This window comes from Ochotona princeps, chromosome 27, assembly GCF_030435755.1.
Source record: "Ochotona princeps isolate mOchPri1 chromosome 27, mOchPri1.hap1, whole genome shotgun sequence".
Taxonomy (NCBI): Eukaryota; Metazoa; Chordata; class Mammalia; order Lagomorpha; family Ochotonidae; genus Ochotona; species Ochotona princeps.
The window spans coordinates 2,647,172-2,662,370 of NC_080858.1; the positions used below are offsets into that span (position 1 = coordinate 2,647,172).

Here is a 15,199-nt window from a genome sequence, read left to right on the forward strand (position 1 = left end):
ACACAGAAGTGCAGAAGAGAAGTGATGGAGTTCAAAGAACGCTCACACACCAGTAAGACGTTTGCTAGCCAGCAGCATCTGCCAGGGATTAACACTGGGCCAGCAGGGGAGAAGCAAGGAGAGAAAGGTGTGAAAAGGACTATGCAGGCTCTTCACAAAATTCACGTAAAACAGGCATTAGCAAAGCCCTAGGCAAGGATTTCTTTTTTTTTTTATTAATTATTATGCATTATGTGACAGTTTCATAGGCTCTGGGAATCCCCCCACCCCTCCCCACGCCCCTCCCCCCTGGTGGATTCCTCCACCTTGGTGCAGTATTACAGTTCAAATTCAGTCAAGATTCTTTCCTTGCAAACACAAGCCAGTCTAGATTATCCTAAAATCTGCCAAGATCAGTAAAATTATACTTCAACACAACAAATGGCTAAATACTAAAATGAACTAGGCAAGGATTTCAAAAACAATTCTTATGTGACAAAGCAGGCATCTTTTCATTCCATTTTTCCCATGTACTTTTTGAAATCCCCTTGTATTTATACATGCCAAATTAAAACGCCAAGGCATAGAGAAGACATTTGCAAAGCAGTTAAAGTACTCCTTGGAATGTCCATATCCATATCAGAATGCCCCCTATTCCTCACTCAGCTTCCTTCAATGTGCACAATGAGAAGCTGCAAGTCAGGCTTCTGGGTCCCTTCCACTCATATGCGAGACCCCATTGCAGTGCCTAGCTCCTGGTGTTAGCCTGGCAGAGCCTTTGCCGGTGTGGCATTTGTGGAGTAAATTAATGAATAGGAAACTTTCTTTCTCTCTCTGCATTTCAAATAAATAAAATAGATAAATACAAAATCCTAGTAACTGCTGGGTAACTCCAGGCCTATGTTTAAGAACTATGTTTGAATACATTTATACAAGAGAAGAAGCTGCTAAGACCAAAAATGGCACAGGAGTTGAGATAAGGTGGGCCATGTCAGACTGGGGGTCAGCATCCAGCAGCACACAGGCATCTGGCGAAGGGGAGGTTTGAGACCAGTAAGGGGACTGCAGAGAAGGGGAGAGAGGGCTCTCATGCTGAGCCACTGCTCCCACTTGCAAGCATGAGAACTGGGATCAGGAAAGAACAGACTGGACAGGGCTACAACACCTGCCGGCCTGTATATGAGCTGGGTTGGGGGACAGCCAAGTTGGGCTAATCAACTGTACCCACTGGTGCATGCACAAGTCTGAGTTAAGTGCAGGCTGGTGGGCTTTGCCACAGCACTGCTCTCAGGTACTAGGACTGGGAGCAAGTCCGGTCAAGCTAGACTGCAGAACCACCTGGAAAGTGCAAAATCCAGGACTCGGAGTGGGCTCAGTAGGGAAACTGTGGGCATTTCTCTAATGTATTATAATTCCCACTCGTGGGCACGAGAACAAGTGCTGGGACCAGGCCTGGCTAGACAGATGGTGGCAGCCACTGGCGTGAGCATGGCCTGGATAGTGGGGTTGGTTGGGTTGAATATCCATTGATGCCTACAAGAGCTGAATGGGATTTGGGGCAGACTGGACAGTCTGCTGCACATACTGGCAAGCACAGGAACCAGGGCAGGGGATGGGCCTGGTGGGAATTATTGGGGGTCGCTCTGATAAAGCTGCAGGTTGGGCTGGGCTGCAGCATCCATTGGTTTATGTAAGAGATGGGGTTGGAGACAGAACTGAAACAGCCATTGCTACTGCTAGTGTGTGTGTAGGCTGATATGGGGGGCAGACAGAGCTGGAACAAATGGAGACTCGGGTGGGCTATGTTAGTCAATGGACTTTGGAAGGATTTCCTCATTCTTGGAGCAACAATATCAATAGCATTTCTGAACCATCGAAATCACTTGAGCAGAACCCTCAGAGCACGCTCCACACTGTGGACCCTGGGATGATGGCTGGCAGCTACCCATCCCCAGGTACTGAGGCAGTTGGGAGACTGTGTGGCGGCTCCCCTTATTTCCCCCCCTTTTGCCAGTCACAAGAAAAAGAAAAAATGAAGTGTAGAAGCAATGGTCTCACCCACTTTCCCCTAACCCTCAACCCTTCCTGCCCTAATCAACTATGCAGACATCGTCAAATATAAAATTTAAAAAGAAAGAAAAAGGGTAAAGGGTTATGGATACAGAGAGATCTAGGTTCAGGCTCAGCTCAGGTTTTGTGACATACGATTTCAGCATTAAAATAAGATAAAATACAGTTTTCTGAACTAAAATGAATCCTGGCATTATTGTGGTGACATTCAGCAATTTCTCATAATTACTATTAGCTTCTTGCCAGTAGTTAGGCTTCTGAAGTTTATTGCACAATGATTCACACACTTGCCCTCATTTACCAGGGAAAACAACGAAATGTTTGAACTATCTATTGAAAATGAATGAATGCTTGACTGCATGCTGACACAGAGCAGTTTCCCAAAGACACTGCTAAGTGAAAGTGACCATAATGCAGGACAGAAGATATGAGCGTTCCTCTCAGGAGTCATAAGAAATCCATCTGTGTATCTCCACTAATTCATAGGGTTTTTTTCTAGCTATCAGCCCTGGGATCTGCGAATAAGGGGAGAAGGCCAACACTCCTTCACATATTCTTTTGTTTTGTATCATGTAGGTAAATCAGTGCTTAGAAAATGCAATGAAAACATACAAGAAGAGAGCTAGAGATCTCATATCCACCGGTTCGCTTCCTCAAATGACCGCAACAGCCAGGGCTGAGTTAGGCCAAAGCTAAGAACTCAGTTCCAGTTTCTGACATGTGTAACAGCAACCCAGCTGGTTAAACCATCCACCTGTTCCCTCAAAGTAAGTGCATTAGCAGGAAGCTGGAATCAAGAGCAAAGCAAGGATTTGAACCAGGCACTCCAAAATAGGATATAGGTATCCCAAGCAGCATTTTAATGGCCACATCAATGCTTATCCCTAAAAGAATTATAATCCCAAGGTGGGCAGGGGGTGGAGGACATATGTACAGTTGTCACACAGTGCTTGAAAATTCTGGACAAGCTAGCAGGAGTAAATGAATGGAAATGTCCTTCCTCAGTCCAAGTACAGGTGGTTTTGCCAAGGATCCTATGTCCTCAGTAATAGCCAAGGGCCAGACAGAAGTGGCCGCATAGAATTGTGACTTCAGCGATCATGACACACACAGCCACGCAGGCAGCCTCAAGATGAACCCTGCTGCTGAAAGCCACCTCTTTGGAGGTACCACTTGACAATGACCGTCACACTCTGTGTGCCTTTATCGAAGGAGTGTGAAGTGCTCAAACATGCTCCTGAGGCCCCAAAGCCACTGAGGAGCCTGGAAGGTGAGTCCCTGCAGCTCCCTTTGTAGTATGGCATTGGAGAACATGCCTGGGCTTCACTTGGGAGTCCAAGGCTGTCACTTGGTGGTGATCTAGGGCAGTTGCTCTAACTTCCTGTGCTTCAGTGTCCAGCTTTGTAACTAGAAAACACCAACTCAGTTCATGAGACTCACGGAGAGACCAAATAATGACCAGACCTAACAAAAATTAATATTCATTGAGTCTTAAGTCTATGTTAATTCTTCTTTGACGATTGGGCACATACTTGTGTGGTTTAAGTCTTGCACTAACACTCACAGGTAGGTCCTCTTACCATGATGTCTGGCAAATTAGTTACAGCACAGAAGTGGTATGCAGGAGCCCAAGGTCCCTCCACTCTACCCTCTCTCAGCAGCTAGCTTAAAGAGCTTCCAGATTTTGGAAGATGCTGATATAGACATGGAAAAGAAGAGGAGCAGAGAGGCTGAAGCAGTTTCCCATGGTCATTTGCTGTGTCCTGGGTAGCAATCCCAGGACAGGTAGAGGAAAACTAGACTAGTGGCCATGTGATGTTACTAATTCTAGGCTGAAGGGCCAGGGTTCAGGTTGGTACACACAAACTTGAGTGCCCAACTGCACCAAGACCAGCCACAAGTCTGTCTCTCTCTCAGGAGCCAGGACCCAGGGACTCGCTGGTTCACTGCAAAAAAGCTACCAGGAAAATCTTCCCACATCCTCAAGGAGCCCAACCGTGAGAAAACTGGCCATTGCACAACAGCTGGATGGCTGGCATGTTAGAAATGTAAAGGGACCAAACTGCTAGAAGGAAGCGTGGTGTGAAGTCGTAGGTCCCTCTGTCAACAGAGATTAAGTTGGCCCTGGGAAAAAGCCACAAAGCCCTAGCCCACACTGCCTCCATTCCTTCCCCTTGTGTCCAGGGCCCAGTGACTAGCCTCTGACGGCCAGAAAGATGGCTGCACACAGTGTCTGTCACAGAGCACTGAGTAAAACAGGCACACAGAGTTTCCCTCATTAACATTGGTGTTGCCATGACAATGAGCTGTTGCCAGGTAGCAGGGAACTAGGAGAAGAGTGAGAATTAGCAAAGCCTAAAAATAAAGCTGTTATGTTTCTTCCCCCGTCTAGATGTCCATGTGTAAGAGGCAATAATATTGCCTCCCCCCACCACCCCAGTTCCCAGGCCTGGGGGCCTACCTGGGACAGAGCAGACACCCTACGCAGAAGGGAGTGAAGGAGAATGAGGCACCTGGAGACAGGTGCTGCCTAAAATCTGACAGCCACCCAATGAGCAGTACTAGAGAAAGCTCAGGGCAAGCCTGGGAGGAATTTTTTTTCCCTCCCTTCAGAAGCTGCTGCCCTTGAGTGCTGACCTTGACTCCAGACTGAAGCAGAGGCCCACAGCAGGTTGTCACAAGTGCACCAAATCTGTTGCTCTTCAAGAATGGGAAACAGAGTCTCTTTTGGAAAGGATTTAGCTAATCCCTGGGCCCAGAGGTATCTGGCGTATGTGGGAGCCCACAGGGTGGCAGGAATAACTCAACATCTTATCATGGGACCTCCCACTAGGAGAATCAGGACAAGAATTCCCCAAAGCAGGATGTTTTAACAATTTAACAAAAAAACTGAGCACTGCGACAGTCTCTTCAAGTGACAAGTACTAGGATTATTTTCAGGTTTGATTTCTGGTATCACAGGAGAAAATGTATGGTGTCCAAGAGTTAGAAATTTGTTTTGTCCATCTTGTCTACTAGATGCTGGGTTCCATGAAGGCAGAACTCCAATCAATCATCCTTGTAACCTCAGCATGTGCTGTTGTCTGAGACATCGAGAGCACAATAAAAATGTGGGTGGAACAGGGGAGAGAGCAAAGCGAGGAACTCAAACATCAGAGAATTAAAATGCTAGACAAACACGAAAGATATTAACAACGGAACACATTTGGAGAAGTGGTTAAGCTGCCACTTGAGGTGCTCACATCCCGTAACAAAGTGTCTGGTTGAAGTCCTCACCACATCTCTTCTAAGCCAACTCCCCATGAATGCACACTCTGGGAGGCAGCAGGCGATGGCTCCAGTACTTGGGTCTGTACAGTCACGTGGGAGACACGGATGGAGTTCCATTACTGACAACTGCTGGCCTTGGCCTAGCACAGGCCCAAATGTGGACTGTATTTGAAGAGTGAACCAGTAGATGAAAAACTCTGTCAGTGTCACTCTGGCTTTTAAATTTTTTAGAAAATTAAAATTTTAATAAACTAATAGTAATAACATCAAATCTAAATAAAACACCTCAAGCCTTTTCTCTGGCATCATGGTCACCCTCAGACCCCTGGTGAAATCCAAGATCGTCAAGAAGAGAACCAAGAAGTTCATCCGGCACCAGTCTGACCACTATGTCAAGATCAAGCAGAACTGGCGGAAGCCCCAAGGCATTTACAACTAGGTGCAGGCAAGGTTCAGCGCCAGACCCTGAAGCCCACCACTGGTTACAGGAAAAACAAGAAGACCAAGCACAGGCTGCCCAATGGCTTCTGGAAAGTTCCTGGTGTACAACACCAAGAAGCTGAAGGTGCTGCCCATCTGCAACAAATCCCACTGTGCAGATATTGCTCCTCCAAGAACTGCAAAGCAGTCAGGGAAATGGCTGCCCCGCTGGCCACCCGAGTCACCAACCCCAGTGCCAGGCTGTGCTGCGAAGAAAATGAATTGCCATCTGGGAGCAATTTTATTTGTGTTTAAGTAAAACCTTGAAAATTGCAATCAATCAATCAATTAAAAAAAATACCTCTCTTTTTAACATTCAAACCTCTGAATTCTAAGAATTAAATCCTCTTTTGCATCCAGGTTTCTATCTTTAAAAAATGAGTTATGTAAACCAGTGTAAACAGATCAGGTAAATTAAAATCCAGAATTCTGGGGGTAATGCTTTCATATATGCATAATTTAGTAAGACTTCCCCAAATATAAAGCCTAATTTCTCTTTTACAGAGCATGAAGCTATCTGGATCTCACCATCACTCCAAAAAGCATATACCACAGAACAAAAGATACAGAAATTTCGTCTCCCAATCTTCTGAAAATAACTTAAAAATAGTAAAAGGGGTAGGACCTTCATGCCAATACTCATCTATCCCTTGCATTTTCTTTGAGTCCTTCCCTGGACCACAGAACAAACAGAAAAGCTAGCCCTGACAATGACAGGAGTCTAGAACTCGTCTGAATGGCATCTGTCCCTTCCTGGAAGATGGACCCTGAGAGGCAGGTCTGCCATCACTGAACTACCATCCTGATTTATAAAAATGTTCAACTTACCTGCATCATCAAACTGTATTTGTTTATTCTTCCTTCTTCATGGAACAAAATATTAGTTACTAGACAGCAGGTGACACTACAGCTAGCTTCAATCTACCCCAAACAGGGCCTCCTGTAATGTGCTGAGTACCCAATGGTAAACAAGAAATGCTTGTTGAATACATGAAAACCTAACTAGCAGCTTTTATCTGTAATATACTTTCATCAATAAGAGGTTTCCAGATTTTGAAACCTGGGACCAATCTTCCAGGATTCTAATCAGCCCAAGTTGATGACGTTTTCCTTGTCACTAACGTACGCATCATATGGCACAAAATGTCAGGATTCAACAGGCACTAAATGAACAGGGTTGAAAACCCTCTAGATCTATGTCACCTCAACGACCACCAATTTTCCAAAATCAAGGACAGAAGTTTTCCATTGGAAAGCTAACAAGGCAAATGACTTGATTGTCTTCAACCAAGTTGTGTCACTAGTATCATCATCACACCCCACTGATGTTACACAATCCTTTACACATCGCCAATTCAGCCTACCGCGTCCTGAACCTGACTTCCCATTGTCCATCATGGCCCTGGTGAAGGTTCCATGACCCTAAGGAAACTTGCAACACAAGCAAATTCCAGCTCTGCGTCAGACTGCGCTTCTACCCTTCCTGTAAGATACACTTCTTTTTCTTCTTTTGCATCTACCGTTTTCAGAAACAGGCCGAAAGTAAAAATCAAGGCTCTCCTGAAGAAATGGATACGGCAATCTCAGTCTCTCTCTCTTCAAATCTCTCCCTCTCTCTCCATCCCTGTTCTCATCTCCCACTTACCACCCAAACCCTACCACCACCACCATCTCCTCCCCAGCACATGTCACCAAATTTATATAGCTTAACTCACTGCATCTTTGATATGAGCCACTTATACACACAACAGAACCAGACACATATTTTTAAGAGTATGCAACACTTAAAATAACTGGATTTTAAACCTTCTGATTTTAGTTGAGGATTTGATTTGAGGACTGGAGAAAACTAAGCAATTACTATTTTAAAGAAACATGTGTGAATAACCAACCTTTAAGGAGGCCACTGAGCCCAACACCAAAAATGCAACTGGCTTATCATCCCCTGGGCAAAGGCAGATACCCTTCCCTGAGTCATTAACAAAGATGAGTTTTCTGAGGCTCAAGATGGTTATTTTAGACTTCAGTTCCTTAAACTGAGTTTCTAAAATTTGATTAGGGATTCTTGTTTCTTGCCCAAACAACCGCTAAGAGGGCCCTGTGCATATAGCAGCATAAGTCAATGAACAACCTAATGAAACAGCAGCCAAATCTCAGAGCAGCACAGGCATGCTTCCCTTGCTCACACAACACACTTGCACATGCACACACACCCACAGAACACCCTCTGTCTTCTGGGAGCCACCGAATTCTAGGCCCATGATCGTTCTCCCAGTGAACACATTGTTGTCACCACAAACCCACCACTTCCAGTTCTTGTTCAGGATATGGGTGTCTGTATCATTTTGGTTTTCCTTCAAGTCACAGAGAATGGATGCTTACAACAATTCGTAAAGGCATTCGATTATAATTTTTCCATGAAAACAGATTCAAGTATTAATCCACCTCCTCCAGAACCAAGGCAGCAGTGCACTATTACATAGTCTGTGGCTTCTTACCAGCAGCAGCTGAGAGGTAAAAGCCAAGGTCAAGAGGACATTCAATACCTGGGGCTGCTTAGGTACTCATCCACCAGAACAGACACTGCTGGCCAGGAGAGCTGGCACATAACTGTAAGGCAGAGTGCCCTTGCCAGGCATAAATCCTCTACTTCTTGGATGGTGGCAAGGTCCATATTTCTGAGGTAAGGGGACAGGATGGTGGGGACAAGAGAATTAGAATAGGCAGAGTGATCAGATAATAGCTATCTCCATTATATCTACCTGAGGCATGCAGGCCTTAAGGAGATTCTCAGGACAAGCAATGTAGAATCCCCTCAGGGTCGGGTGAAGGGAGACAGATAACCTAGACCTGGATTGCACAACCCTGGTGTCTAGTTTGGGCTGATGTATGGTAAGGACATGTTGGCCATTAAATATTCAAGCTCTTCTGCACAGGTTGGACAACAGCCATTGCTCCCAAGTCTTCACAATGTCCCGCCCCACCACCAACCAAGCATCCTTCATTTAGATCCCCTGTGTTTCCTATAATCCAGTTAGTAAACGGTTTATGTCTGAATATAGCCTGCATAGCACTCCTGGCTGGCTGTAGCGCCAGCTGCTGCTTGTCTAATATGTGAATGCCCCGTCAAGATCTTGCATTAAGAGCATCTCAGGTGACATAACTATCCTAGCCAAAGCCTAGGAAACCTCTTAGATATGTAATCTCCCTCCTCTGAACAGAGCTTTATCTAGCTGTCCCTCTCTTGTAGCACAATATAACTTTTCCACTTTGAACCATATTGAATGTATGTTTTCAATGTTATCCCATTTGTCTTAGACTTAAAACAATTCACAGTCCAGTACCATGTTACACTTTACGTTTTCTTGCTTATATTTTATTCTTAGTGCAATACATGGGGCATTATAGGTATTTAGGAAGTTGTTCATTGGAAGAAACTTTCCACCCTATCTAGGCTCTCCTGTCCCTGAAAGTTTCCCCAACCCCCCAAGATCTAGTCATTTCCTTAAAGCCTCTCTAGACAGCCCCTATCCCCCAGCACTGTTTTTTAATTCCCAGACTCAACTGGGCACTCAGAACCTAACTGGGATGTGTACCACTTTGTGCCTTCACTTTTCTTTTGTGAAGGGTCAACTCTTGTTCTTCATTCTATCACCTCCTATCACAGATTGAATTTAGGAGCCCTACATAAACAGACACATGTCAATAATCCCTTTCTGTAGGTTGGGAAATACTTAGTTCTCTTTATTTTAGCTAGGATATAATAATAATGATGATGATGATGATAATAATAATATACTTGATGTGAACATAAAACCAATTTCCTAAGATATAAAAAAATACATTTCGCTTCCTAAGAAGAGTAAAAGACCACATGTCTATTGTATCATAGAGCTTTGACATTATATGTAGATGTTTAACATGATACCCTCTGATCTCTCAGTTCATGGTGCAGAATTTTGTCAGCTGTTTTACCCAGCCCTGCAAAGAGGTCCAGCGGACAAGCTCCTGCTGGGAAAGCTGAAAGCCGGAAAAGTAGAACAGAAAATAATGCAGGAGCACTGTGGGTTAGGAAAGCATTAGTCTACCACACAACACTCAGACTCGGCCAACCATGTAGCACAGGTAGCCAACACTCCACACTTTGGGGAAGGATGACTGTCCTTGGACCCAGTCACATGGCCCAGGAACACACCCAAAGCATATTTCCACTAATGACAAGAAGGCTTTACAGACACCTGCAAGAGTTCTCACAGGTAACTAAAGGAACTTGAAATGTACCTTGAGACCTTTCTTTAGAATGTTGCCATGGGTCACAGTGCTGTGGTGCACCACCTGCCAAGCCAGGATCCCATATCAGAGTTTCAGTTTGAATCTCAGCTGTTCCACTTCCAAACCAGTGTCCTATTAATGTTCCCCCCCAAAATAACAGAAGATGATCTGAGTACTGGGGCCACTGACACCTATGTTGGAGACCAAGGTGGAGTGCCCCAGCCATTGTAGTCATTTTGGGGTGTATGTGCATGCGTGTGTGTGTGTGTGTGTGTGTGTGTGTCCCTCGCTGTCCTTGCCTTTCAAATCAGTAAGTCTTAAAAAAATAAAAATAAAAAAATAAAATATCTTAGGTTGAGGGGAAAGGAAGGCATTAAAATAAACACATTTCTTATATGAACATCAACTTCTCAACTTATTTTACTCAGAACTGTGTATCAAACAGAAAGCAATGCCATTCAAACTCTGGATACATTCTCCAAGGAATGTGTTCATGTGAGCATCTACAGCATACATCTGTATTCCTTCCAAACTTTCACCACACATAACACAATAATGAGTATACCACATGAGCATATTGTCCAGTTACAGACTGGGTAGTTAGTGTATTTGATAGCTCACAGGATAAAAAAGACTGGGTTGGAAGACTTAACATTGAATAACTTGGAGAGCTGGAGAAATCTTACGTTGGTCATGTTGACTAGAATGCCAGGAAGCATCAACACGTATGGCCACTCACCAAGAAGCTGGTGTCATGGGAAGTCGGGGGAGGAAGTGCATATTCCATTTCATCAAACATTCAACATTCCCCAAAGAAGAAGGTGTTACCAACCACAATTTACAAATGAAAGTGCTGGGTGTCATACTGGATAAATTACTCAGCCCAGAATCACACTTGACGGGAATGGAGAAGTCCAGAAGCCAGTATCCCAATGTCCTCTGTTTAATCAATTGTTTTCCTACAGATCTGCTCGGTTGCCCTCCTACATCTACAGTCTGAGCTCTCGCTACCAGTGTGTACTGCCTCCTCCAGGGAACAAGCAGGCTCTGTTCACACTGTCCCAGTATCCTGGTCACCACAGTCTCATGCTCTTTTTTCTTTCTTTCTTTCTTTTTAATATACTGCTCAATGTTTCTGAAAACACAGCTACATTTCGGTAGAAGGGTTGGGTTTTATGGACACTGCCAAGCAGCTGCTCCTTCACCTACGCCCCTAAACATCTCCCACCCCAAGCCAAGACTAATTCTCAATGCAGCCCATGTCCAGCATTATAGACTGAACAAATGCTTTTTCCCTGTCAAATCCATCTGCTGAAATGTGTTGAAAGTAAAGATGCATCATGAGTGATATTTTGCCCTAATGCAAGGAACTCCTGTGGGCCTACATTTTCAGGAGCAGAAATACAATCAGATGACCATCTACCAATCAGGAGGATGGCCCTGGCCAGGTGCCTTGATCTCATACTTCCCGGGATCCAGAACAGAAATTCCTGGCTCCTGGTTTTGGATTGGCTTAGCTCCAGTTGTTGCACCAACTGGAGAGTGAACCAGTGGATTCTCTGTCTCTCCTTCTCTCTGTAAATCTGCCTTTCCAATAAAACAAACAAACAAACAAACAAATAAATAAATAGTAAAAAGCCAAGAGGCATTCAGGAGTTTCACTGTACAGTATATGTAAGAGGAGTATTGGGAATGCAGGAAGTACTTTCTGGCCGTTCCCCATTCTGTCCTCTTCTTGTATCTACTTGGACCTGTAGGGGTGAATTCATCAGATTTTGATGATGTCAGGTGCTATTCTAGAAAGGTGATTCTAACCAGGTGGTCACTTTAGCCTTTGGCACAGGACAGCCATCCATGTCTAGATAGAATCAGGGCTGAGAAAGAGGTGAAGCAGCTCTGGGAGTTCCTTGGAGCTTTCAGGGGAGGCTTTCTGAGGAAGTAACATCTGAGCTGGGACTTTGGTGTGGAGTCTGAGTCAGCCCTGGGTATCTAGCTGACCCACCAGGAGGAGAGGCTGGTATGTGCTCATGGGGAAGGGAACAGGGTGCTAGGCGTGCCTTTCTCAGGCTCTGAGTTTTACGTAGGCTTAAAGGAGAGACAGTCACCATTGGGCTTAAATGGTGCTTTCATCCGGTGCAGGTAGCCTAGAAATCTGGGAAAGTGGATTGAGGTGATGATGATGATGATGATGATAATGATGATGATGATTTTTGCTGTACTGAATTCTGTGGGAACAATTGAGTTTGCTAGAAAAAAAATTTTTTCCAACTTGGGTAGTTTTGAAAGTTGAAACCTCTTGATGAGTGATGGCTCATCCTTCTTCCTCTATTCCAGGATCAGGAGTCTTACAGCTTCTTTTCTCCATTCCCTGCACATAGGGCACAGAAAAGGGGCAAGACTTTCCCCAGAATGCATGGCTGCATTGGGATTTTTTAGTAATTGAGACCAAAAGCCCATTTTTGTTTCTCTAAAAGAAGTCTGGTGTTCTTATCGGTTACGTTTTATGGTTGCTACAGTATAGCCTAGTTCACTATGGTTCCATGGCAAGTGATGGAGATGTACTGGTGGCTATTCTTGGATGACCAGTTTTGCTGTCTTCCTTAGGAGTACCCTGTTGCTCCCAGTCTAAGTCCCAAGAACACAACACTTCCTGTTCATGTTCTCCAGGACCTAGCAGTAGACTGTAAACTGTCTTAACTGCCAATCTTAGAAAATCCAAAGAATTTAGGCTTTTTTAATTCCCTCCTAGGATGTGAGTATCCTTGATGTGAACTAGCAGTGTTTTTACCACTGTGTGCAATCTCAGCTGTTGGCTGCCAGTGTCCTAACAGCCCTGGCTACAAGGACTCAGGCAAAAGGAAGTGCTAGGGAGGACATTGCAAGGCTACAAGCATCAGCAGCTTTGTACCGTGAGAAGGACCCCAATATGTCTCGCTCTGTGCTCTGGTCTGGTCTGTGTGGTGTGTCTGTCCTCAGGGAGCTTCCCCCGACATCTCTTGCCAGCATCCCAGGCTGGGGCTGCAGTGTCAGGAGGCAATGGGGACCACTCTTCTGTGAGTGGCTCTGAAGGATGAGTAAGCCCTGCAGGAAACCTCTGCCACATTTCATTGGCCAGGGTTTCGGCACATGTCCTTTCAGGGAGGAGGATGGGAATAGCTTTCCTTCATTTCTGGGAGAGGGCTGGCTGTCCCCACAAGATCAGGCTCTATCAGCGAGAGAGAAGAAGTGAGTGATCTGTGTTGGAGATGATTCCAGGTTTTGTCATTTCTGTTTTAGTAGGAAAGCTGTTGCATTTTCTAGTCTTTTATTATATGCAAAATTATGTCATTTTACTTTTTAAGAAAAAAACCCCAATGTTTATTTAAGAGATGGAGAGAGAGCGAGCGAGCGAGTGCTATCCTATCACTGGCTTAACCACTTTCCAAATGCCCACAGTGGCAGGGATTGAAGGTAGGAGCTGAGAACTCAATTCAGGCTGTAGGAATACAGCTCCTTGAGCTATTCCTGCTGCCTCCTAAGTAGCTGAAATGAGAATTCAGAGCCAGGAATTGAACCCAGGCACTCTGCTGGGGAATGTGGGCATCTTAACTGCTGGTCTAAATGTCCGTCATCTTTTACCTTTCCGGCTATAAGGAGAGAAACAGTGATGATCACCTTTGGTTTGTGTTTTCCCTGGCCTAAGTGGCACATTTTCAGCACACAGGTGTTGCTATTGATAAACTGGGGGGCAGGAGTATGGAGGTGCAAGGCCTGAAAGGATGTCTCCTTCACAAATCAGACAACTGAGGTCCAGGCTGCTGAGAGGTGTGCCCAGTGGCGTGTAGCCTTTGGGGCTCAAGGCTTCCCTTTTGTGTCTTGTTTTCTGCTTTCCTGATGCTCAATCCCTGTTCCCTCCAGTGCTATTGTGCACTTGTAAGTTTTTATCGGACTTAAAACCTGCACAAGAAGCAAGAACTAAGCAGTAGTCACTTATAGCTCACCATGAATATTGGCTATTTCATGCTTTCAGTTTCCACTTGAATCATTTAAAGACCTATTAGGCATGTGTTAATAGGTTTGGAAGTTATTTTGGAAGTAGGGGATCTGTACTTCTCTGTCCCTTTAAATTGCTCTGTCTATGCCATCTTGCTCCTCTACGATGGTCTCTACTGCAACTGACTCAGTAGCCAAAGCAGAGGAGAGAAAGTGGCCTTACTTCACATGGGAGATCTGTCCTGGTTGATGCTACCTTGGAGCTTTCAAGTTACTAATTTTTGAAAATTCCATCTGAGAGGCAGAGAAAGGATGGGTAGGAATTGGGAGAAAAAGAGACGGAGTGTTCTTGCCTGCTGGTTCACTCCCTAAATGTCTGCATTGATTGGGACTGGGCTAGGTTGAAGTTAGGGCCAAAGCCAGGAGCCAAACACTCAACCCAGGCCTCCCATGTGGATGACAAGTATCCAGTTCCTTGAACACACTGCCTCCCAGGGTCAGCATATGCAGGAAGCTGAAGTCAGGATCTGGAGCCCAGATTCTAGCCCAGGCATCCCAAGGTTGACATGGTATCTTTTAGGCTGAATTTTTGCTTCCTTATGAATCTTTAAAAATTGTTCTGTGAGTAGATACTGAGTCCTGCGTTCTTTGGTCTCATGAATGGAGGCGGGATGGGGCTCAAGGATGAAGGCCCTGGGTTCCGAGGATGCTCCATACCTGCACGTAATTTATCTGCCTGACCAGGGACCCCATGCCATGCTCTCCGATCCAAATCAGGGCCCTGCTCTCCATGAGTAGAGGCCTTGATGCTGGAAATCTGAGTGCCTGATGACAGGCACCTAGGAAGTGGCTACTTATTCTCCAAAGGTTTTCTGTGACTTTTCCTTTGCAAACAGAGTCTTCATGACCATGGCAATCAAGTCTCTGGAGGATTTAGAAAGTGACTCAGTTTGGACCCTGAGGGTTGTAGCTGCATTTGTCTTATTAGAAGTAGAGCTGTTGAGGGCTTGCTTACAAGGTGGCTGCTTCCAAATCATGTACATATTTAGGTCATAGAAGCCACCCTCTGATACTGGGAAGGTGGTGCCTCTTGTATGTCTGCCTGCCCTCTGTCTTCATGGTGTGCATCCCTAGTGCCACCAATAGCAACAGCTAC

General features: G+C 45.1%; 1 protein-coding gene and 1 pseudogene across 13 annotated transcripts in view; one reads left to right on the plus strand and one right to left on the minus strand.

The window, feature by feature from the left end:
• CACNA1C (calcium voltage-gated channel subunit alpha1 C) overlaps nucleotides 1-15,199 on the minus strand; it is a 656,633-nt gene that overhangs the window by 408,266 nt on the left and 233,168 nt on the right. The window lies entirely within an intron of this gene.
• On the plus strand, nucleotides 5,627-6,054 carry LOC105942293 (large ribosomal subunit protein eL32-like; annotated as a pseudogene).